At 42.5% G+C, this 23667-nt stretch overlaps 1 long non-coding RNA gene across 1 annotated transcript in view; it reads left to right on the top strand.

Moving 5' to 3' along the window:
• Positions 1-23655, top strand: part of LOC108528441 (uncharacterized) — a 28263-nt gene extending 4608 nt beyond the window's left edge. The window contains exon 3 of the long non-coding RNA XR_001885161.1: positions 22656-23655. This is a non-coding gene — a long non-coding RNA (uncharacterized LOC108528441). The remainder of the gene's footprint in view (positions 1-22655) is intronic.
• Positions 23656-23667: the final 12 nt, after the last annotated feature.

Genomic DNA, 23667 nt, shown 5'->3' with positions numbered 1-23667 from the left:
TCCCCAGCCCTTCCCTCTATCCCTTTTATCCCTCAGGCTCTCCTCTCCCCTTAGTCCCCATCACACTGTCACTCCTGAATTGTGACACTGGCACTCTCCCATTACCTGCTACGTGACTGTTCTCTCCACAGTGGTCCTGCTAATGTGAGTCACAGTGTGTCATTTCTCCACCTAAAACACTCCAGTGGCTCCACCTCGGTCTTGTGAAGCTTCTAGAATGCCAAGCATGTGAGCATATGAGAGGACACCTGGTTCATTGTAGGGACTAAATTAATTTTTGTTGACTGAATGAATGAAATATGAGTGTATTAAATTGCATCACAGAGAATTATAAAATGTAAAACACTGAAAAAGTTAAGAAAGATTTTATGTAACTAGTGTGTATATCAATTCATCAGTTCATTCCATAAGTCTGTGGAGCCTGTGTATGAATTTTATAAGAGTGTGTAACAAATTGTCACAAACATTGGCTTTAAACAACACCCATTTATTGTATTCATTTATTTGTTTTTAGAGACAGAGTCTCCCCCTGTCATCCAGGGTGAAGTGCAGTCACATGATCATGACTCACTGCAGCCTCAAACTCCTGGGCTCAAAGAATCCTCCTGCCTCAGTCTTCAGAGTAGCTAGGACTGCAGACAAGTGCCACCACGCCCAGCTAATTTAAAAAAAAAAAATTGTAGAGACGAGTGTCTTACTATATTACCTGGGCTGGTCTCAAACTCCTGGCTGCAAGTGATCCTCCTGTGTCAGCTCCTCAAATGTTAGGATTACAGGCATGTGCTACCACGCCTGGCCAAACAACACCCATTTATCTGTTTATAGTACCTTAGTCAGAAATCTGGGCGTGATGTAGATGGAATCTCTGTTCCGGGCTTCCCAAACCTGAGTCTTCATTTTGAATCCTTCTTTAGACTTACACAGAGGTGGCGGAATGCAGTTTCTAGCAGTTGTAAGACTGAGGTCCCTATTCCCTGCTGGCTGTCAATGTAGAGAACAGAGAGGGCTGCGCTCAATTCCTGGTGCCCATCAGCGTTCTTTGCTACACAGCCCCTTCATTTTCAAAGCCCACAGTGGAGGAAACCCCTCATGCTGAGTCCCTCTCACACTGTGAATCTCTATGCTCAGCAAGAACCCAGTCCTTTCAAGGGCTCACCTGATTAGGACAGTCCAAGCGGAATAAACCCAGCCTAAAGTCAACTAATTGAAGCCCTTAATTATATCTGCTGAATCCCTTCACAGCAGCACCTACACTAGAGTTGGTTGAATAACTGGGGGAAGGTGAATGACCAGGAGTTGGTAGTTGGGGCCATCATAGAGTCAGCCTAGCAATGGTTGGATCTTCCTTTTGTGTTTAATTGGGACACAGTTGGAAATTGAAGTTCAAGTAAAGTGATCATTGTGAACGGTAATAAAATGCATCCTCTTCAGCTGTGGAAATTCTCCTTACCTTTTAAAACTAAGTTACATGTTTAATATCTTATAATTAATTTAGGCCAGGTGTGGTGGCTCACGCCTGTCATCCTAGCATCGTGGAAGGCAGAAGAAGGCAAATTTGTTGACTCCAGAAGTTCAAGATTAGCCTGGGCAACATGGTGAAGCCGTCATCTCTACAAAAAAGTTAGAAAATTAGTCAGGCATGGTGGTTCATGCCTGTAGTCCCAGCTACTCAGGAGGCTGAGATCAGAGGGTCCCTTGAGCCCAGCAGGTCGACACTGCAGTGCATGGTGATCATGCCACTGCACTCCAGCCTGGGTGACAGAGTGAGATCCTGTCTTAGAAATAATAATAATGATGATGATGAATTTAGAGTAAATGCACACTAACGTAATAATACACCCTGTCTTGCGAAAATGTATTAGTTATTTACTATTACATAACAAATTATGTAACACTTAGCAGCTCAAAACAACAAATATTCCTCATCTCTCACAGTTTCCAATGATCAGGAATCCAGGAGAGGTTTCCCTGAGTGCTTCTTGCTCAGGGCCTCTCACAAGGTTGCAGTCCAGTTGTCAGCCTAGGCCTGCATCATCTAAGGGCTTCACTGGGGCTGAGCATTCACATGAAACATGGCTCAGTCACATGGCTCTTGGAAAAGGCCTAGTTCCTTGTTGTCTGTTCCTAGAAGGCCTCAGTTCTCAGCCACGTGAATCTTCCTGCAGGGCCACTTATGGCACAGCAGCTGGCTTCCCCCAGAGTTCATGATCCCAGAGACAGAGAGAGAGAAGGTGGAAGCTGCAGTGAGTTTTATGTTCTACACCCAAACTCGCAAACTGCTATGTCAGCATTACTCTATTAGTTAGAAGTTATACTATTCTGTTCTCTCACTGCTGTAAAGAAATACCTGAGCCTGGGTAATTTAAAAAGAAAAGAGGTTTAATTGACTCACAGTTCCACATGACTGAGGAGGGTACCCCAGGAAACTTACAATCATGGCAGAAGACATGGTGGCAGGAGAGAGAAAAGCAGAGTGAAGTGGGGAAAAATCCCTTATATTGTATATATACACCATGGAATATTATGCAGCCCTAAAAAGGCACTAGATCAAGTCCTTTGCAGGAATATGGATGAAGCTGGAAGCCATTATCCTCAACAAACTAAACAAACTAACAGAGTACCAGAAAACCAAACACCGCATGTTCTCACTTATAATTGGGAGCTGAGCAACGAGAACACATGGACACGGGGAGAGGACAACACATATGGTACTGTTGGTGGAGGGCGGTGGTGGGGGGATCATTAGGAAAAATAGGTTCAATCATTGGCTTCCACAGTGGTTGAATCAATTTACGTTTCCACCAACAGATCTCATGAGAATTCACTTACTATCATTAGAACAGCTTGGGGGAACTGTCCCCATGATTCAGTTACCTCCCATGAGTTCCCTCCCCCAGTATGTAGGGATTACAATTAGCATGACAATTGAAGATGAGATTTAGGTGGGAACACAGAGCCAGGCCATATCAGAAGTGCGTCATTAAGTCCAAGCCACACTCAAGAGAGGGAATTAAGCTGCATCTCTGGAAGGGAGCAGTATTAAAGGATTTGCATATTTGTTGAAAGCAAAATTCAAACTATTGTTTCAGGATTTTGTAAATCAAAGTCTTTTTTTATCTAATTGTTTTTCTTTAATGCTTTAAGCTTATTTTTAAATTTAATTTAATGGTATTTTAAGTTCCAGGGTACCTGTGCAGGATGTGCAGGTTTGTTACATAGGTAAACGTGTGCCATGGTGGTTTTCTGCACCTATCAACCCATCACCTAAGTATTAACCCCAGTATGCATTAGCTATTTTTCCTAATGCTCTGCCAACCACCACCATCTCCCAACAGGCCCCAGCAACTGTGTGTTGTTCCTCTCCCTTTGTCCACGTGTTCTCATTGTTCAGCTCCTAATTATAAGTGAGAACATGCAGTGTTTGGTTTTCTGTTCCTGTGTTAGTTTGCTGAGGATAATGGCTTCCAGCTTCATCCATATCCCTGCAAAGGACTTGATGTCATTCCTTTTTATAACTGCATAATATTCCATGGTGTATATGTACCATATTTTCTTTAGCCAGTCCATCACTGATGGGCTTTTGGGTTGATTCCATGTCTTTGCTATTGTGAATAGTACTGCAGTGAACATACACATGCATGTATCTTTATAACAGAATGATTTATATTCCTTTGGGTATATACCCTCTAATGGGATTGTTGAGTCAAATGGTATTTCTGGTTCTAAATCTTTGAGGAATTGCCACACTGTCTTCCACAATGGTTGAACGAATTTACATTTCCATCAATAGTGTAAAAGCATTCCTACTTCTCCACAAGCTCAGCACTTCTGTTCTTTCTTGACTTTTAATAATTGTCATTCTGACTGGCATGAGATGGTATCTCATTGTGGTTTTGACTTGCATTTCTCTAATGATCAGTTGTGTTGAGCTTTTAAAATATGTTTTTTGGCCACATGTATGTCTTTAGAGAAGTGTCTGTTCATGTCCTTTGTCTACTTTTAATGAAGTTTTTTTTCATGTAATTTGTTTAAGTTCTTTGTAGATTCTGAGTATTAGACCTTTGTCAAATGGATAGATTGCAAAATTTTCTCCCATTCTGTAGGATGTCTGTTCACTCTGATGATGGTTTCTTTTGCTGTGCACAAGCTCTTTTGTTTAATTAGATCCCATTTGTCAATTTTGCTTTTGTGGCAGTCGCTTTGGTGATTTCATCATAAAATCTTTGCTGATGCCTATGTGCTGAATGGTATTGCCTAGATTTTCTTCCAGGGTTTTCTAGTTTTGGGTTTTACATGTAAATCTTTAATCCATCTTGAGTTAATTTTGTGTAAGGTGTAAAGAAGGGGTCCAGTTTAAATTTTCTGCATATGGCTAGCCTGTTCTCCCAGCACCATTTATTAAATAGGGAATCCTTTCCCCATTGCTTGTTTTGTCAGATTTTGTTGCAGATCAATGCTTGCAGATGTGCAGTCGTATTTCTGAGTTCTCTATTCTGTTCCATTGGTCTGTTTGCCTGTTTTGTACCAGTACCATGCTGTTTTGGTTACTGTAGCCTTGTAGTATAGGTTTTATTGTTTGTTTGTTTTGTTTTTTGACGGAGTCTAGCTCTGTTGCCGAGGCTGGAGGGAAGTGGTGAGATCTCGGCTCGCTGCAAGCTCTGCTTCCTGGGTTCAAGCCCTTCTCCTGCCTCAGCCTCCCGAGTAGCTGGGACTACAGGCACCTGCTGCCATGCCCGGCTAATTTCTTTGTATTTTCATAGAGACGGGGTTTCACTGTGTTAGCTAGGATGGTCTTGATCTCCTGACCTGGTGACCTGCCCACCTCGGCCTCCCAAAGTTCTGGGATTACAAGCATGAGCCACTGTGCCTGGCCTAAACTTTTAAAATAAATGTGTAATACTTGATATTGATGACATGTTCTGAAAACAGAGTTGAAGGAATTGAGTTAAAAGCCACTGTCTTGGCTACAGAATCATAGCAGGGAGTTTTATTCAGATTCTGTTAATGACTTCCTGTTGGTTACTTGTTTCTCATATACTGTGGCAGTGTACTTTTGACATATAGATTCAGAAAATGCTTACTGATAGCACAATCACATATGGTTATTTTATATGCTGGGAAATTTTCATAAAAAAGGAAAAAATGGAGGAAGGGAGTGAAAGAAGGAGGAAGAAAGGAAGGAGTGAAAGAAGAAAAGAAGGAAAAGGAAGAGGAAGAAAAGGGAAAGAAAAGGAACAAGAAGGAGGGAGAGTAAGAGCTTGAATGGAAATAGAGAAGAAAGAGAGGGAGGGAGAGGCAGAAGGAAGGAGAAAGGGAAGGAACGAAGGAGAAAATAAACTAAAATAAAGAAAAGAATAGGTGTTGAGAAATGAGAAACCCTATGTATGGTTAATATTATCAAAGTGGGAGAAAATAAAACAGGTGTAGTTAACCTCTATAGAATAATGGAAATGTAAGAGGACTTCATTAGTTACCCATTGCTGCATACATAACAAACTACCCCAAATTTAGTGTCTTAAAGCAAGAAATATCATCAAACTCAAAACATAATACAAATACCAGCCAAATGGAGCCAATGCAGGTAGAAGAAGTTCAATAAACAAAAGGATTTTACAAATTGGAATAAATAAGAGGTCACTGGTGTGCAGATGAAAACGATTTTGTAGTACAAATACTCCAAAAGCAAGTGCCATCATGAGATTAAAGTTACAGCATTTTATTAGGGGACACACCTGACAAATGATGTGGCAAGGGAGGTAGGTTACCCTGGGAAAGGCAACAGACCAATATCCAAGTGTCAGTGACCCCAGTGATGGATAGAAGGAGAGAAGATTTAATGGATGTGTCCTAGACCACAGGCAATCTAAGGAGAGTTGAGCAAGGCCATGGAGGAGTCCTGGAGCTACAGCTGGCCATCAGAGGAGTCCCGTGTCTCCCAAGAATGTCCTGCCTTAGTGTCACTGGTATGACGCATCACTGTTTGGGAACAGCCCATGGAAAGCAGAGCCTCAGCACCAATGCTACTGAGGGTGTCAGAGCACAGGAGCATGGCCTTGGAGGATTACCCAAGAGTGTGACTCAAACTTTCTGCCCTGATGGGTCTGGGGCCTTGGAAATCAAATCCTCTCAAGCTGAATTGCTGGACGATTCTGCTCACACTTACAATGGGGCAAGGGAAACCAGAAGGCTCACAGGTGGATCTCTGGTTTCCACACACACTTCTACCCTCATTGTGTGAAAGTAGCCATGTCTCCTCCTGGGGATGAGGATATATGGAGAGGAGGAGAATCCTCTTCTCACCAAGTGGTTTCTGGGCACACACTGTCCAAACTTCTCTGGTGACAGCTGTCATGCGTAGTTCAGTGGGCTATTGTCTCCTTTTAAGGGTACCCTCCTTTGGAAACCAAAACCTTGTATCTTGCACAGCCCAGTGCTGGGAGATAAAATATGCAAAATACCCCATTGAGTGAATCTAAGAGATTGGACATGGAGCCAAACTTGCTTCCACCTTTTGATGTCTGGACCCACATGTTCTTCCTATTGAGAACACAGCACTGTAGAGATGTCTCTGATTCAAACAATGCACCGTGTCCTGAAAGATGGCACCCACCCCTCAGAGTGCTTCCTTCAGGCTGGCACTGAGTTGTGCCTGTAGAAGACCTGTCCAGTATTCCTTGTGGCTGGCAGCCCTTGTGGTGCAGATGGTGATAGGATTAGTGGAACCCATAGCCATGGAAACACTGAAACTTTCCCTGCCAAGTGGGTCCTTCAGGCAGATAATGGGCTAGGAGCACTGCCTAGCCTGCGGATCAGGAATGTCAACATCACCCAGAGAGTGGTGCTGGCTGAGTGTCTGAGAGCAGGACAGGAAAACCCACCCATAGAATAGGTGCCTAACCCTGTGAAGATGAACCTCTGGCCCTTCCAAGATGGAAGTAGTTAAAAGTAGTCAACTTGTCACTTAGTAGGTAGTCACGTAAAGAAATAGTGCCCCACTGCACAATGGTTGAACGAATTTACATTTCCATCAATAGTGTAAAAGCATTCCTACTTCTCCACAAGCTCAGCACTTCTGTTCTTTCTTGACTTTTTAATAATTGTCATTCTGACTGGCATGAGATGGTATCTCATTGTGGTTTTGACTTGCATTTCTCTAATGATCAGTTGTGTTGAGCTTTTTAAAATATGTTTTTTGGCCACATGTATGTCTTTAGAGAAGTGTCTGTTCATGTCCTTTGTCTACTTTTTAATGAAGTTTTTTTTCATGTAATTTGTTTAAGTTCTTTGTAGATTCTGAGTATTAGACCTTTGTCAAATGGATAGATTGCAAAAATTTTCTCCCATTCTGTAGGATGTCTGTTCACTCTGATGATGGTTTCTTTTGCTGTGCACAAGCTCTTTTGTTTAATTAGATCCCATTTGTCAATTTTTGCTTTTGTGGCAGTCGCTTTGGTGATTTCATCATAAAAATCTTTGCTGATGCCTATGTGCTGAATGGTATTGCCTAGATTTTCTTCCAGGGTTTTTCTAGTTTTGGGTTTTACATGTAAATCTTTAATCCATCTTGAGTTAATTTTTGTGTAAGGTGTAAAGAAGGGGTCCAGTTTAAATTTTCTGCATATGGCTAGCCTGTTCTCCCAGCACCATTTATTAAATAGGGAATCCTTTCCCCATTGCTTGTTTTTGTCAGATTTTGTTGCAGATCAATGCTTGCAGATGTGCAGTCGTATTTCTGAGTTCTCTATTCTGTTCCATTGGTCTGTTTGCCTGTTTTTGTACCAGTACCATGCTGTTTTGGTTACTGTAGCCTTGTAGTATAGGTTTTTATTGTTTGTTTGTTTTTGTTTTTTGACGGAGTCTAGCTCTGTTGCCGAGGCTGGAGGGAAGTGGTGAGATCTCGGCTCGCTGCAAGCTCTGCTTCCTGGGTTCAAGCCCTTCTCCTGCCTCAGCCTCCCGAGTAGCTGGGACTACAGGCACCTGCTGCCATGCCCGGCTAATTTCTTTGTATTTTTCATAGAGACGGGGTTTCACTGTGTTAGCTAGGATGGTCTTGATCTCCTGACCTGGTGACCTGCCCACCTCGGCCTCCCAAAGTTCTGGGATTACAAGCATGAGCCACTGTGCCTGGCCTAAACTTTTAAAATAAATGTGTAATACTTGATATTGATGACATGTTCTGAAAACAGAGTTGAAGGAATTGAGTTAAAAGCCACTGTCTTGGCTACAGAATCATAGCAGGGAGTTTTATTCAGATTCTGTTAATGACTTCCTGTTGGTTACTTGTTTCTCATATACTGTGGCAGTGTACTTTTGACATATAGATTCAGAAAATGCTTACTGATAGCACAATCACATATGGTTATTTTATATGCTGGGAAATTTTCATAAAAAAGGAAAAAATGGAGGAAGGGAGTGAAAGAAGGAGGAAGAAAGGAAGGAGTGAAAGAAGAAAAGAAGGAAAAGGAAGAGGAAGAAAAGGGAAAGAAAAAGGAACAAGAAGGAGGGAGAGTAAGAGCTTGAATGGAAATAGAGAAGAAAGAGAGGGAGGGAGAGGCAGAAGGAAGGAGAAAGGGAAGGAACGAAGGAGAAAATAAACTAAAATAAAGAAAAGAATAGGTGTTGAGAAATGAGAAACCCTATGTATGGTTAATATTATCAAAGTGGGAGAAAATAAAACAGGTGTAGTTAACCTCTATAGAATAATGGAAATGTAAGAGGACTTCATTAGTTACCCATTGCTGCATACATAACAAACTACCCCCAAATTTAGTGTCTTAAAGCAAGAAATATCATCAAACTCAAAAACATAATACAAATACCAGCCAAATGGAGCCAATGCAGGTAGAAGAAGTTCAATAAACAAAAGGATTTTACAAATTGGAATAAATAAGAGGTCACTGGTGTGCAGATGAAAACGATTTTGTAGTACAAATACTCCAAAAAGCAAGTGCCATCATGAGATTAAAGTTACAGCATTTTATTAGGGGACACACCTGACAAATGATGTGGCAAGGGAGGTAGGTTACCCTGGGAAAGGCAACAGACCAATATCCAAGTGTCAGTGACCCCCAGTGATGGATAGAAGGAGAGAAGATTTAATGGATGTGTCCTAGACCACAGGCAATCTAAGGAGAGTTGAGCAAGGCCATGGAGGAGTCCTGGAGCTACAGCTGGCCATCAGAGGAGTCCCGTGTCTCCCAAGAATGTCCTGCCTTAGTGTCACTGGTATGACGCATCACTGTTTGGGAACAGCCCATGGAAAGCAGAGCCTCAGCACCAATGCTACTGAGGGTGTCAGAGCACAGGAGCATGGCCTTGGAGGATTACCCAAGAGTGTGACTCAAACTTTCTGCCCTGATGGGTCTGGGGCCTTGGAAATCAAATCCTCTCAAGCTGAATTGCTGGACGATTCTGCTCACACTTACAATGGGGCAAGGGAAACCAGAAGGCTCACAGGTGGATCTCTGGTTTCCACACACACTTCTACCCTCATTGTGTGAAAGTAGCCATGTCTCCTCCTGGGGATGAGGATATATGGAGAGGAGGAGAATCCTCTTCTCACCAAGTGGTTTCTGGGCACACACTGTCCAAACTTCTCTGGTGACAGCTGTCATGCGTAGTTCAGTGGGCTATTGTCTCCTTTTAAGGGTACCCTCCTTTGGAAACCAAAACCTTGTATCTTGCACAGCCCAGTGCTGGGAGATAAAATATGCAAAATACCCCATTGAGTGAATCTAAGAGATTGGACATGGAGCCAAACTTGCTTCCACCTTTTGATGTCTGGACCCACATGTTCTTCCTATTGAGAACACAGCACTGTAGAGATGTCTCTGATTCAAACAATGCACCGTGTCCTGAAAGATGGCACCCACCCCTCAGAGTGCTTCCTTCAGGCTGGCACTGAGTTGTGCCTGTAGAAGACCTGTCCAGTATTCCTTGTGGCTGGCAGCCCTTGTGGTGCAGATGGTGATAGGATTAGTGGAACCCATAGCCATGGAAACACTGAAACTTTCCCTGCCAAGTGGGTCCTTCAGGCAGATAATGGGCTAGGAGCACTGCCTAGCCTGCGGATCAGGAATGTCAACATCACCCAGAGAGTGGTGCTGGCTGAGTGTCTGAGAGCAGGACAGGAAAACCCACCCATAGAATAGGTGCCTAACCCTGTGAAGATGAACCTCTGGCCCTTCCAAGATGGAAGTAGTTAAAAGTAGTCAACTTGTCACTTAGTAGGTAGTCACGTAAAGAAATAGTGCCCCACTGGGGCACATCATGGGACTCAAATGCTGATGAGTTGGACATTCAGAGGTGGCAGCAGCTGGATCTGCAGTAGTGGGGAGTCAGTGCTGCTGGCCCCATACGTAGCCTCACGCCTGCCACTGTTGTTGCTCCATTCATGCGCCCATCCTACCAGGCCTGCACTGACCCATGGTGAAGGCAGCTAACTTCCATTGTCTGTTTGCTTGTTCAGTGCCACTTCAGACTTGGGTGTTTTCTGGGGTGTCAACATGGGATTCAAGCACAACCCAGGTGGACCATTTTCACCTCATGATGGATGCTGTTGGGCCTGTGCAATCTATGACTTTGTGGGTCACACAGGCACTTGGAACCCCACAGTTGCTTGGTGTCCCATGGTCAAACATTTATGGAATCAGGACAAGGAACACTAAAAGTTGCTTCTAACATGCGGCATATGTCTCTGCCATGGATGACATGATCTTACTCCAGAATCCCAGGCCAGAGACCCTGCTGTCCTCTCCTGAAGGGCAGATGGTCACATTCCAGAATGAGCGAGTCTCCTACCACTTCTGTTCAACTGAGGAGGAAACATGGCACAGTCAGAATAAGACACGAAAAGGACGAAGCAAGGCAGGAACACACAGCACACATGCAGATGCTGGTGTACTGCCTGGGTTCAGAGGATGGACTTGCAGATGCGGGGAGAGATGTAATATGATGAGAGAAACCCCACATGGAGGCCAGGAAAACATCCCAACACAGCATCAAAGGCCAGGGAGCATGAACCAGTCAAGTGTTCATGATGCATTAGGTGCTCATGCCCTATGTGATGGGATTGAAGACACAGGAAGGAATAGGGAGGACCTAAGGGTTTCATGCAATCAGCACTCACTGTGGAGGAGACATCTGTCTCATCAGGCAGCTCCTAACACTGACCTCAAAGTGATGCGGCCCATCACTGAGGATCCTGGCATCATTCTCATCTAACACAATCGTGATGGCCAACCCCTGTTCTAAACCAGCCTACTCTAGTCACCTGGAAGGAGACAGGTGGTAGAACTAGAAGACCTCAAAGTAGGAAGACAGCCAGAGGGAGGGATGATGATGAGAAGTGTGAAAAGACACAGAAAATAAGCAGGTAGGAGAGTGGATGTCCCTGTGTGTGGAGCTTACCTGATTCACACAGGTCTCAGAATCCTCAGGCATGTCATAGGTAAAGGCAGTATTCACCTGCTCCATGTCGATGCCTGGGCAAAATGGGGTTGGTAGCCAAGGAATTAGTCTTTAAAAATCTTTTGTGGTCATTCTCAGACAAGTGCAGAACAGTGAAAACTGTTAGTCACCTGAGGTTCATTCTCCTTCTCAGGTTCAGAAATGAACCACATGTAAGAGAAACCAAAGGCTGTAATTCTCATGGTACCCAGAAAACTGGACTAGGGACCTGGAGAGCCATGTGCTTGTCATTGCTCCACGACTCACGTGCTGTGTGACCTCAGGAGAAGCTCTCTACTCCTAGGGCCTCTTTGATTCATCTGTGAATCATGGACAAACACTTCTAGCAACCTTACTGAAATGCAGGGAGAACCAAGTGATCAATGTGGAGGAAAAAAGTGATGACATTTACTCCTACACAAGACTCTTTAGGAAAATGTACTTTAAAAGTAGGAGAAAACATATTATCTGCCATCCCCTGCCAAAAGCCTCTTTGGTTTAGCAATTATGATTGTTCTTCATCTTTCTATAAAATTAGGGCAAAACTAGCTCACTCAATATCTCAAATAAATTAAACACAGTTTGTGATTCTATGTCCACAACTTTTGCTCTGTGTGAAACTGAAAAGAAATGGGGACACAATCACGTTTGTGTGGTGGCCACAAAGCCTTGGAAATGACCCTATATCATCCATTTTTCATTGTCTCACTCTATGCTTTGGAGTCCCAGGTAATTCATACTCTTAAAAAAAATCACATGTTCATACATAGGACAGGGTAGAAAAGGTAATATTTCTGTTTTAATTTGCTAGGGCTGCCATAACAAAGTACCACAGGCCGGGTGAGTGAAATAATAAATATGTATTTTCCCACAGTTCTGGAGCCTGCAGGTGCAAGGTCAACGTGCTGCAGGGTTGCTTTCTTCTGAGGCCTCTCTCCTTGGCTTGTAGATGGCCACTTCTCTCTTCTCAACATAGGACTTCAACATATGAATTTTGGCTGGGGAGGGACACAATTCATCTCATAATAGCGTAGATCATATTTGGTGGTGGATATTCTAAAATATAAAAAAGAGTATATCCCTTTGGCCTGATGCTTTCTCTTAGTTTTCTGAAATTGTGGTCTTACAAAAAAGAACAGGAACCAACATTTAGTTTTTCCCAGTAGGTGAACTCTCCCTACGTCTGGATAATCCCAGACACCGAGAAGTGGTGCTGTACAGTTCTCCAAAGTCTTACTTTCTCCAGGAATCTGTTTTTGTCCTTTTTAACTGGGAAGAAGATTCTCTCAGGAGAACCACCTCTTCTGATGCTGTATGGGCTTCATTCTGCTTGAACTTACGAAGTTGATCTTAACAAAAAGGAAATATTTGCAATTTTTTATCATGGTCATATTTTTGTACTGTTTAAAATGTCCCATATTGTGTTGAGTTTGTTGTAAAGTAATACATAACATTTGTACATGTTTATGGGGCACATGTGATCATTTGACACATGCACAGAATGTGGAGTAATCAAGTCAGGGTGTTTAGGGAATCCATCTAAAGCATTTATCTTTTCTTTGTGTCGGGAACATTTAAAATCCACTCTTCTAGCTATTTGAAATACACATAATTTTTAGCTTTAGTTGGCCTGCTGTGCTTTAGAACATTAAAACTTATTTTTTGTATATAACTGTACATTTGTACCCATTAATCTACCTTTCTACATATTCCCACCTCTACATTCTTCCCAACCTCTGGTAACTGTCATTCTACTCTCTACCTCCATGAGATTAACTTTTTTAGCTCACACATATGAGTGACAACATGTGATATTTCTCTTTTCTTGCCTGGCTTATTTCACCTAACATGACCTCTGGTTCCATCCATGTTGCTGCAACTGACAGGATTTCATTCTTTTTTTTTTTTAATGGCTGAATTGCATTCCATTGTGTATATACTGCAGTTACTTTACTCATTCATCCATTGATAAATTCACCCATTAATTTCATATCTTTGCTATTGTGAATAGTACTTCAACAAACATGGGCATGCAGGTACTCTTTTGATATGTTGATTTCATTTCCTTTGGATAAATACCCAGAAGTAGAATTATTGCATCAGATAGTAGTTCTATTAATAGTTTCAGTTTTTTGAGAAATCACTCTATTGTTTCCCATAATGACTGCACTAATTTACATTACCACCAAGGGTGTATAACAGTTCTCCTTTCTCCACATGCTCACCAGCATCTATTTTTAATTTTTAACAATAGCCATTCTAACAGGGTAAGATACATCTCATTGTAGTTCGATTTACATTTTCCTGGTATTTAGTGATGTTGGGTGTTTTTCACACACCTGTTGTCCACTTACATGCCTCCTCTTGGGATATGTCTATTCAGATCCTTTGTCCACTTTTTAATTGGAGTATTTGTATTTTTTACTGCTAAGTTTTGAGTTCCTTGTATAGTCTAGATATTAGTCTAGAATATACTAATTGGATGGATATACTAGTTGGATGAATACTTACTGAATATTTTCGCTATCCAACAGGTTATTGCTTCATTCTGTTGGATGTTTCCTTTGCTGTGCAGAAACTTTTTAGCTTAATATAGTCTCATTTGTCTATTTTTACTTTTTTTGTCTGTGCTCTTGAGGTCTTAGCCATAAAATCTTTGCTGAGACTCATGTCCTGTAGTGTTTCCAGTATGTTTTCTTCTAGTAGTTTTATAGTTCTGGGTCTTACGTTTAAGTCTACAATCCCTTTTGAGTTGATTTTTGTATATGGTGAGAGACAGGGGTGTAATGACATTCTTCTGCATTTGGTAGCATTTTCCCAGCACCGTTTATTTAAGATACTGTTCTTTCCCCAGTGTATATTCTTGGTTCCTTTGTCAAAGGAACTCCTTTGAGAGTTCTGATTAAGAAGCAATGTTTAGTTTCACCAAATACTTTTTCTGCATCTATTGAGATGATAATATGGTTTATGTCCTTCATTCTGTTGATGTGGTATATCACATATTTTGATTCACATATGTCAAACAATCCTTGCATCCCTGGCATGAAACTCACATGATTATGGTGTATTGTTTTGATCTGTTGTTGGATTTTGTTGCTAAAATTTTCAATTGCTATTTTTTATTGCTAACATTTAAATTTTTATTGTAAGCATTTTAAACTTGTAAAGTTTACGTATACTGAAATGATCAGATCTGTATCAATTCACCAATGAATTTTGACAAAAACAGTCATATCACCCATGCCATTATCAAAATACATAAAATTCTCTTTTTTCTGCATTCAACTTAGTCCCCTTTCCCCAGAAGCCATTAATCTGATGGCTATCATGATAGATTAACTCTTCCTGTTTCAAAACTTTATACATATCCACTCAGCCCATGTGGCCTCCCTCGTGTCTGGCTTTTTGCACTTGGTGTAATATCTATGTGGTCTACCAAGGTTGTTGCACGTATCAGTAGTTCATTCATTTTTAATACTGGTAGTATTCCACTGTATCACTGAGTCACAATTTTTTTGTACATTGTGAGGGCATTCCTGGTTTTTTATTGTTACCAATAAAGGAACTGTGGACATTATTGTACAGGGATTCTTGGACATAATCTTTATTTTGCTTGAGTAAATACCTAGGAGTGGAAATGCTAGCCATAGAGTATTAGCTCATTTAGCTTTATCAGATGATATAAAACTGATTTTCAGAGTGGCTGTTTCATATTCTTATAGGCAACGGATGAGACTGTTTCACATCCTTGCCAACATTTATATTCATTAATCATTTAAATTTTAACCATTCTAATAAGTGCTTAGTGGTTTCTCACTGTGGTTTTACCTGGCATTTTCCCCTGATGACTATTGGACATTCGTGTGTCTTTTTTGTAATGTTTCAGAAGATTTCTCTAAAGATTGTGGAAGGAGCTAAATAAATGTGATTTCTCTTTCCCTAAGTGCTAGACCTAAAGTGGAATGTTTAGAATCCATCCACACTTCCCAGTCTGGCCCACCCAATCCCATATTTGCCCCCTAAAGTCCCCACTCCTTCATCCCTCTTTTATATTCTATCCTCTTCATTCCGGCTCCAGCTCACACTCCTCCAGGAAATCTGTTACTGTGAAGGTCACTGACATGCTCAGTGTTGTCATCTCTCCATCTGTCTGTACCTCTCCACAGCTTTCCTCACACTCGATAACTCTTTTCTTATTTTGCTCAGTTCCTGTGGATTCACTTCACAAATATTAATTCGAAGTAGTCCTAGCTGGAAGAAAGAATAGAAAATTATAAAAAATCTTTGTGAAGGCACCACCCAGGTTTGTCAATTGGTGACATTTTAATATTATTGGCTGTATGTAGTATACACAGAAAAATAATAGAAATGTATGTAGATAGCCTTGATTTTTCACAGTTCTGATATGCATGTGCTTCAGTGAATACCGTACCGAGCAAATCAAGAATTGCAGGTGGATGTGTGTCTTGAATTTGGTGTATTCTGTTATATTTTTACTAAGTCTTAGGAAGTCTCTTTGCTTGAAGTCTTTTAGACTTGCTATTTTAGACCGGGTTTCACTCTGTCACCCATGCTTGAGTGCAGTGGCACAAACACAGCTCACTGTACCTCAACCTCCCAGGCTCAAGCGATCCACCCACCTCAGCCACCCAAGTAGCTGGGAGTATTGCTGTGCTCCACCACGCTGGGCCAATTTTTGTATTTTTTGGAGAGAGGGGTTTTTTGCCATGTTTCTCAGGCTGGTCTCAAACTCCTGAACTCAAGTGATCCACCCACCATGGCCTCCCAAAGTGCTAGGATTACAAGTGAAGGCCATCTTACCTGGCTTTGCTTTTAGACTTCTTTTAAATAGTTTCTTTCTGATTTTATCATTCATTTGCTTGCTTTTCCAGTTAACGTGGTCTATGAGATGAACCTGTGTTCATACAAATAGTTAATTTGTTTTCATTGCTGGATAGTATTCCAGGCAAATAATATGCTACAATTTATCTCTTTCCCTCTTCATTGACCTTTAGGTTGTCTCTATTGTAGACCTCACTGCCAAGAACATCCTAGTTCTCAGGGATATGTGAGTTCCCCTAGGATATGCATCTAGGAGTGGGGTCACTACAGTTTTTCACATGATGCTATATGATGTAGAATTGTTCTGTGAAAGAAATAATCCAAATGCCTGTCAGGAGGGGCTGGTTAAAAGCACTGCACTCAAAAGAAGCAATCTCTATTTTTTTTAATATTGCATATCTATACAATGGAGTATCATGAAAATTTCAAACAAAGACACAAAGATGTAGGAAAGCTTTTGGTATTTCTTCATGGAATGATCTTTGTGAAACAACGTGAAGGGAAAAGGCAAGTTGCAGGAAAGCAGATGTAGTTTGCTAAAATTTCAGTGAAATGGGAGAAAGATTATATACATATACATTTATATTTGCTTGCATATGCACAAAATGTCTTTGAAAGAATAAGCAAGAAACTGATATAAATGGCTACCTGTCAAGATGCTGTAGAATAAGAGAGAGTCTTTTAAATTTTGAATTTTGAGCCAAGTCAAAACGTGAAATGTAATTCCAAAGGAGAGAAAACAAACAAAACCAAATACTTCAAAATAAAAAACCTTAAAAACACCAAAGCCTGACAGAATTAATTCTTTTACCTTCCTTAATAGAAAAAAAATACTGTTTCAAAGTTATATCACTCCTTAAACAAGGATGTTTATTACCAGTATAATTCAGTATGTTGTTTTCTTTTTTATTGCACTATCTTTATGTGTGTCTGTCTTTCATTCATTAAAAGGCAAAATGAGGGCATGATTAATTAACAAATGCAATTGGCTTGGTGAAGGAAATTTAGACCAAATCCTGATGTAAATGGTGAAGACCAATCTACAAGGAATTCTACGGGGTCCGATGCGCCAATTGTGGCTTCAGCGGGCTCAGAACTCCCTCTACTGTCCACATGGGCTCAAGGATGTGATATTCAGAAGAGAGAACACTTGGGTAATTCTCCTGGAAAACACGTGATTGAATCCATTTGCCGAATTTGGAAGGTCCTCATTATGAACCCATTCTAGGTATTTGTCATATGAAGTCACCCTGTATTTGGATCAGAAGGTAGACTCAGAGCTCCTAGGGTCACATCCCAGGTCTAAACAGCCCAGGACAGCAGTCAAAGGCCTGTAGGTCAGTTTCATAAGGGGTGGGAAGGATTGAGGGTGTGGGGGCCAGTTGTGAAGTAGTGGGAGCCCCAGATGCTATGTGAAGCTGAGTCTCTGGATTGCTCTGTAACCCCACATTTGGTTCATTCCTGGGTGTCTGCCAATCCCAGGATCCCAAGGAAATCAAACGCTGCAGCCTTGGCTGGGGTGCTCTCCAGGATGAGCCAGGCACGGTCTAGTGTATCCTATATCTCCACCTCTCAGCCCTCTTCTGATGTTAGAAATCAGTGTGGATGGCCTTGGGGTGGTGATTCTCAAAGTGTGGTCCTGGGACAAGTAGCACTGGCATCACCTGAGAACTTGTTAGAAATGCAATTTTCAGTCCCTGCCTTGGATCCAGTGAATCAGAAACTGCATTTTAACAGGCCCCCAGCAGAATTTTGCTTTTTCAAATCAGGGCTCTCTCTTACTGTCTCATGACTCAGTATTGAGCAGCTGTGACTTCTGGATAGTCATATATGGGACACACTTCCTTGCCAGGAAGCACCTGGTTCCTCAGTCAGCTTAATCTGAGTCCTGGCCTGGCCTAAGGGAGAAAAATTCATGTCCTGGGTTCTGAGCAATGCTCTCCTGTCCTGGATGCCTGTCAGGCTCCTATTTATACCTCAAAATACAGCTCAAATGTTGTCTCTTATGAAGCTTCTGTGATGCCTTGGTCAGAGCAGATGGTCTACATGTGCACCCACAAAACAAGTTGCATGTTCTGCCAACCATTTGTGTAAGAATTTCCTTACTGATCTCTGCCTGTGCAAGACTGGCTCAACCTCGAAGGCAAGGGGAGTTTGGTTTGTCTTACCTCAGCCCCAGCTCCTTTAACAAACTGCCTGGCACACAGTAGGTGTCTGATAAATGTTTGCCAAATGAAGGGATTGCCTGCAATGACCTGGCAGACAAGAAGGAGGAATAAAAACCCACAAGCTGGGCCAGGCAGGCCACTGTAATCCCAGCACTTTGGGAGACTGAGGCGGGCAGATCATGAGATCAGGAGTTTGGGACTACCCTGGCCAACATGGTGAAACCCTGTCTCTACTAAAAATACAAAAAAATTAGCCGGGCACGGTGTCATGCACCTGTAGTCCCAGCTACTTGGGAGGCTGGAGCAGGGGAATCGCTTGAACCCGGGAGGCGGAGGTTACAGTGAACCGAGATCATGCCACTGCACTTTAGCCTGGTGACAGAGCGAGACTCCGTGTCCAAAAAATAAAAAATAAAAAAATCCCACAAGCCAAAAGTGGCTGGGAGAAGATTTTCCAAATCCCAGTGCTGTGTGAGCACAGGGCCTACTGAAATTCACTTTTAGAAGCTTCCCAGCTGTCTTGTTCTCTTCTCATCATAGACATCTCTGCTCCCTCACCAAGGCCCACTTAATAACACATTACCTTTCAGGAACAACTTTCAGATTAGCCAGGTGCAAACCCCACACCAACTTCCTGCCTAGGTTCCAAATACTCAGCAGCAGGCCTGGTGTGGGGCTTCATGCTAATCCTAACACTTTGGGAGGCTGGGGTATCAGATCGCTTGAGGCCATGCGTTAGAGACCCATGTGGGCAACATGGCACAACCCCATCTCTACAAAAAACACAAAACATTAGCTGGGTCTTGTGGCATGTGCCTGTAGTGCCAGCTATTCAGGGGTCTGAGGTGGGAGGATCGCTGCAGCCAGGGAGTTCAAGGATGTACGGGAAGGAAGAGTTTATTTCTTCTTTCTGAAGTCTCCATCAGCTGGAGATTTTGCCCTGTGAAGTTGACAGGAGAAGTTGCTTGAAACTAAGTTAGGACTGGGCACAGTGGCTCATGCATGTCATCCTAGAACACTGGAGAGGCCAAGGCAGGAGGATCACTTGAGCCCAGGAGTTCAAGATCAGCCTGGGAAACATAGTGAGACGTCTTCTATACAAAGTAAGTTTTCAAAATAGATGAGCGTAGTGGTGCTTTCCAGTAGTCCTTACTACTCAGGAAGCTGAGGCAGCAGAACCACTTGAGCCCAGGAGTTTGAGGTGGCAGTGAACTATGATCGACTCACTGCACTCCAACCTGGGTGACAGAGCAAGTCTTCATCTTTAAAAAGAAAAGAAAGTGACCTGAGTTGGGACAGTACATTTGGACTTTTTCATTAAAATTGTATTTCAAATGTTGTAAAACTTCATAATCAGTATTTTATCCTTTTAGAAAGTAGAATCTGCTCAATTACAGAAAATGTAAAAAATGTAGAGAAGCAGAAAGATGGAAACTACCTGTGTCCCCACTGGGAGGACCAGGATGAATCTTTGCCTGGCAGAGCCTCAGAGACGTCAGTGGTCAGGGGCCCTGGAGCTGTGCTTTGCATCCTTCTCCTGAGTTTCCATCCCTGGTTTCTGTGCATGTGGTGTCTGTGCAGGATGACTTAGTGTAGTCACACTGTATGAGTTATTTTGAATCTGGATTTTCAAACTTTATTATTATCAATAAGCAACTTTATATGTTATCACAAACTCTTCTTAAACACTGCTTTGGCCAGCTGTATACTATTTACAAAAAAAGCCTAGTTACTCTTCTTTCGCATGTTTTTCTTCCTTATTGTAAATAATATCTGATTAATATCCTTATACCTAAAGATTCTTCTATATTTTGGATTTTGTTTTGGAATCATAGATTTCTCAAATATAAATTATATGGTCAAAGGGCATGAATATTTTAATGCTCGTTATACATGTTATGAAATTGCTTCTCAAAAGCAGCATCCCAATTGAATTCACCTATCATTCACTCCTCATTTGTCAAGCCCCTCCTCTGTACTGGGATGTTCTAGATGCTGGGGTTTTGTGCAAGTGGTGACTGCACAAAATGCTGGCCTCAAAGAATATGTCTCAGTGATACAGACAACAACTTTAAAAATTATTCTAATATCAGTGGCAATTGTTATGGAGAAAATATACCTGGGTTAGAAGACTGGCATTGAGGTGAGGATGGCAGGAGATATATTTTGTTGGGTAAGAGTTTCCTGAGAACTTGACCAGGGGACATTTGAGCAGAGACCTGAATGGTGTGAGGAGTTAGCTATGTACATCACCGGGGAGCAGGTGCATGTGGGAGTCACAGCAGGGGCCCGTGGCAGAGACAGGATGGAACAGTGACAAGAGGTTTGTGTGAATGGAAACAAGTGAGCTGGGCTGACAGTTGTGAGATGAGGCCAGAATGGCCAGAGGAGCCCTGTGATGAGGGGCTGTTAGGAAATGATGAGAGGAAGGGAAGAGGCTGGAGTGTCTCTGGGACGTGGTGTTGAGGATGTGCTCTAATTCCCATTTGAAAGGTTCACTCTGCCTGTTGTGTGGGTGATGAGCAGTGGCGTGAGAGGCAGCAGGCAGCCCAGCTGGAAGGCCCTTCTGATTTACTATCCTAGAGAGGGTGGCTCTGGAGGGGAGACAGTAGAGGAGTGAGAAGTGATTGGATTTGGGGTTAATACATTTTTCAGATGGTCTTAGCAGTTGTTTAATAGAGAACCACACATTTATTTACTGAACTTCATTCCACAGTTGATTCCATATGGCTTACTGCAACAACTCTAAATAATAAATGTACATGAATTATTTAAAAACCAACAGCTAGGAAAATATAGACTTAAAATATTAAGACTGGAGTAAAGCTAGAACATTACTAGGCAAGAAGGAACATCCGAAACATTTGCTGAAATGGAGTTTGCTGTTTACCTAGCCATGGATTTGTTGGCTCACAATTTTATTGCATCAGGGAGCCACAGAGGGAGGTGACAGTGCAGGTCACCTGGTCCTTGTTTCCTGTTTCAGGAATATTTCCTGTTTTACACTTAAAGTCAAAGCAAATTATGTAACTGTAATTTGTTCAAAAATGAAGTCAACATCTAAAAAGTCAGAAAGTAAATGTACAAACCCCAGTGATCTAAGGAGAGTCTACATTTTTCACCGAAAATTGCCTCACCCTGCACTATCGAATGGAGAGGGTCCTTTCCAGGGGCCCTAAGATGCAGGGGTGATTGGGCTGCAGCCCTAGCTAGAGATGTCCTTCTTTATATCTGCACTTTCCTTACGCCTGGCAGCCAACTTCAGTGATCTCACCTGAGCTAGAAATTCCTTTTCTTGATGGTGGTTCTATTTGAGCCATTGTGTAGATTTAAAAATGTGACATGGAAATTTTGCTACAGTAGTTTTTCTGTGATGGAATTTGACATGCATGGTGGCTCTGGCTTCCCTGTTGGTCCCAGGAGGGAATGGAGTGTCCTGCACTTCATGTGTAGAAGGAATCAGGAGACTTGGAGTCAGGGGCCCCTCCAATCTCACCCTCCTCTCTAATGCTTTTTGGGGTGGGGACCTTGGCTCTCTGCACATCTGGTTAATACAATTGTCCCAGCTCCTGAAATAAAAGCACAGGTGCACATAACACTGACTCCTGCATGCAATGCCAAGGTGGGGAGGTGTCCTGGATGCCAGGTTTAGCACTTTGACTCTCATTCACACACACACACACACACACACACACACACACACACACACATTCTCTCTCTCTCTGTATGTCACATAAACACAGACTCACACACACACTAACTCATACACACAGGAACACACACTTGCACACACACATATTTAGACACACTCTCACACATAGATTCACACACACACACGCACACACACGCAGGCACACACATAGGCACACACACATTCACATACACACAGCCTGAGTGAACCCTGGGACAGGCTGACCTCAGGGGCGGAGTAACAGGAGTCTCTCAGGTCCCTCTCAGTGGCCTTTGTCTCTTTTTCCTGGAGGTAGAGGAGTCTGTACTCCATGAGGGGACGTCCTCTGAAGAAGCAGGAGATACTCAAGAGCCGGGTCCACAGAATGGACAAGGATGGGAAAGTGGAGACAAAGCGGAGGGGTCGAGGCAGGGAGGGAGCACGCGAGGAATGGGGAGGGGGAGGATCTTCTAGCGGTCAGAAATGTCACACGCAGAATTCGGTTCTTGGTTTTTGTGTTTTACTAGGATGGATTTAGTAAATCAGCCGGAGTGTGAGATAAGGAGTCTACTTTGCAAAGGAAAAATCTTGGTCTCCTCCTTAGTTTGAACTCATCAACAGTAGCTGGGAGAAGACAGCCGGGACCCTTGGGTGGGGCGTGCAACGCCACTTTGCAGCCACTCCATTCTCTACATCCCACGGACCTCCCCTCCTGGGATCACGTTGGTCCCCTCCAACCCAACAGGAAGAAAAGAAAGGAGAAGTCTGAAGGCTTTGGATCCTCACTAGCGCGCCCGCTTCCTCTGCCATTTATTCCCTGAGTGTCCTTGCCTCCGCTTCGCTACCCCAACCCCACTATGACAAAGCACATCCTGCGCGGTGGCGCCGGGAATCTTCCTTTGGCCTCTGACTCACTGATGCCATTTCACCGCGTCCTGTCCTTCCGGCTATTGCCACTGGGTGGAGCCCGAGAAGGCATCACCAAGATGGGCTGGATTCTTACAGCTTGGAGGCCTGCACAAACTTTCTAGAGACTTCTCTAGATCCGGAAGTCAGCCTGAGTTTTTAGACTTGCTTCGAAAGACTTTGGCCCTTGGAAAACGGAAATCAATACTCCAGGAATAAGATTTTCCTCGACTTTGTCTCAACCCAAAGACACTATAGCAGCGCAGTTTTCAAACGTGCTTTGAAAATAAATAGGACAGTGTGTCCCCACTGGATTTTGCGTTTTCCTTTTTATTACAGCCCGCCCCTTTTGTAAAATTGTTACACATCTCCCTACTGCACTAAGAACAGCTCTATCAAAGGCACTTTGAGAAGGAATCAATGCCATGAAAATATGAAGTCCTATTAAAAGAGAGTTTCTGGAGTTGGGTTTTAATTAACACTTTGGTTTTAAAATCCTGTAAGTATTTGGTTACCTTCATAACATTTTCAAACAAATATTCTTTCTTAACCACCATACAAATCCAAGTTTGTTATTTTATTTTAAGTGTTATTTATTTATTTTGAGACAAGGTCTCTTTCTGTCATCCAGGC

Source organism: Rhinopithecus bieti, unplaced genomic scaffold, assembly GCF_001698545.2.
Source record: "Rhinopithecus bieti isolate Rb0 unplaced genomic scaffold, ASM169854v2 scaffold_5150, whole genome shotgun sequence".
In the NCBI taxonomy this organism is placed as follows: Eukaryota; Metazoa; Chordata; class Mammalia; order Primates; family Cercopithecidae; genus Rhinopithecus; species Rhinopithecus bieti.
The sequence above is the reverse complement of the archived record's forward strand: the minus strand, read 5'-3'. Positions and strand labels throughout refer to the sequence as shown.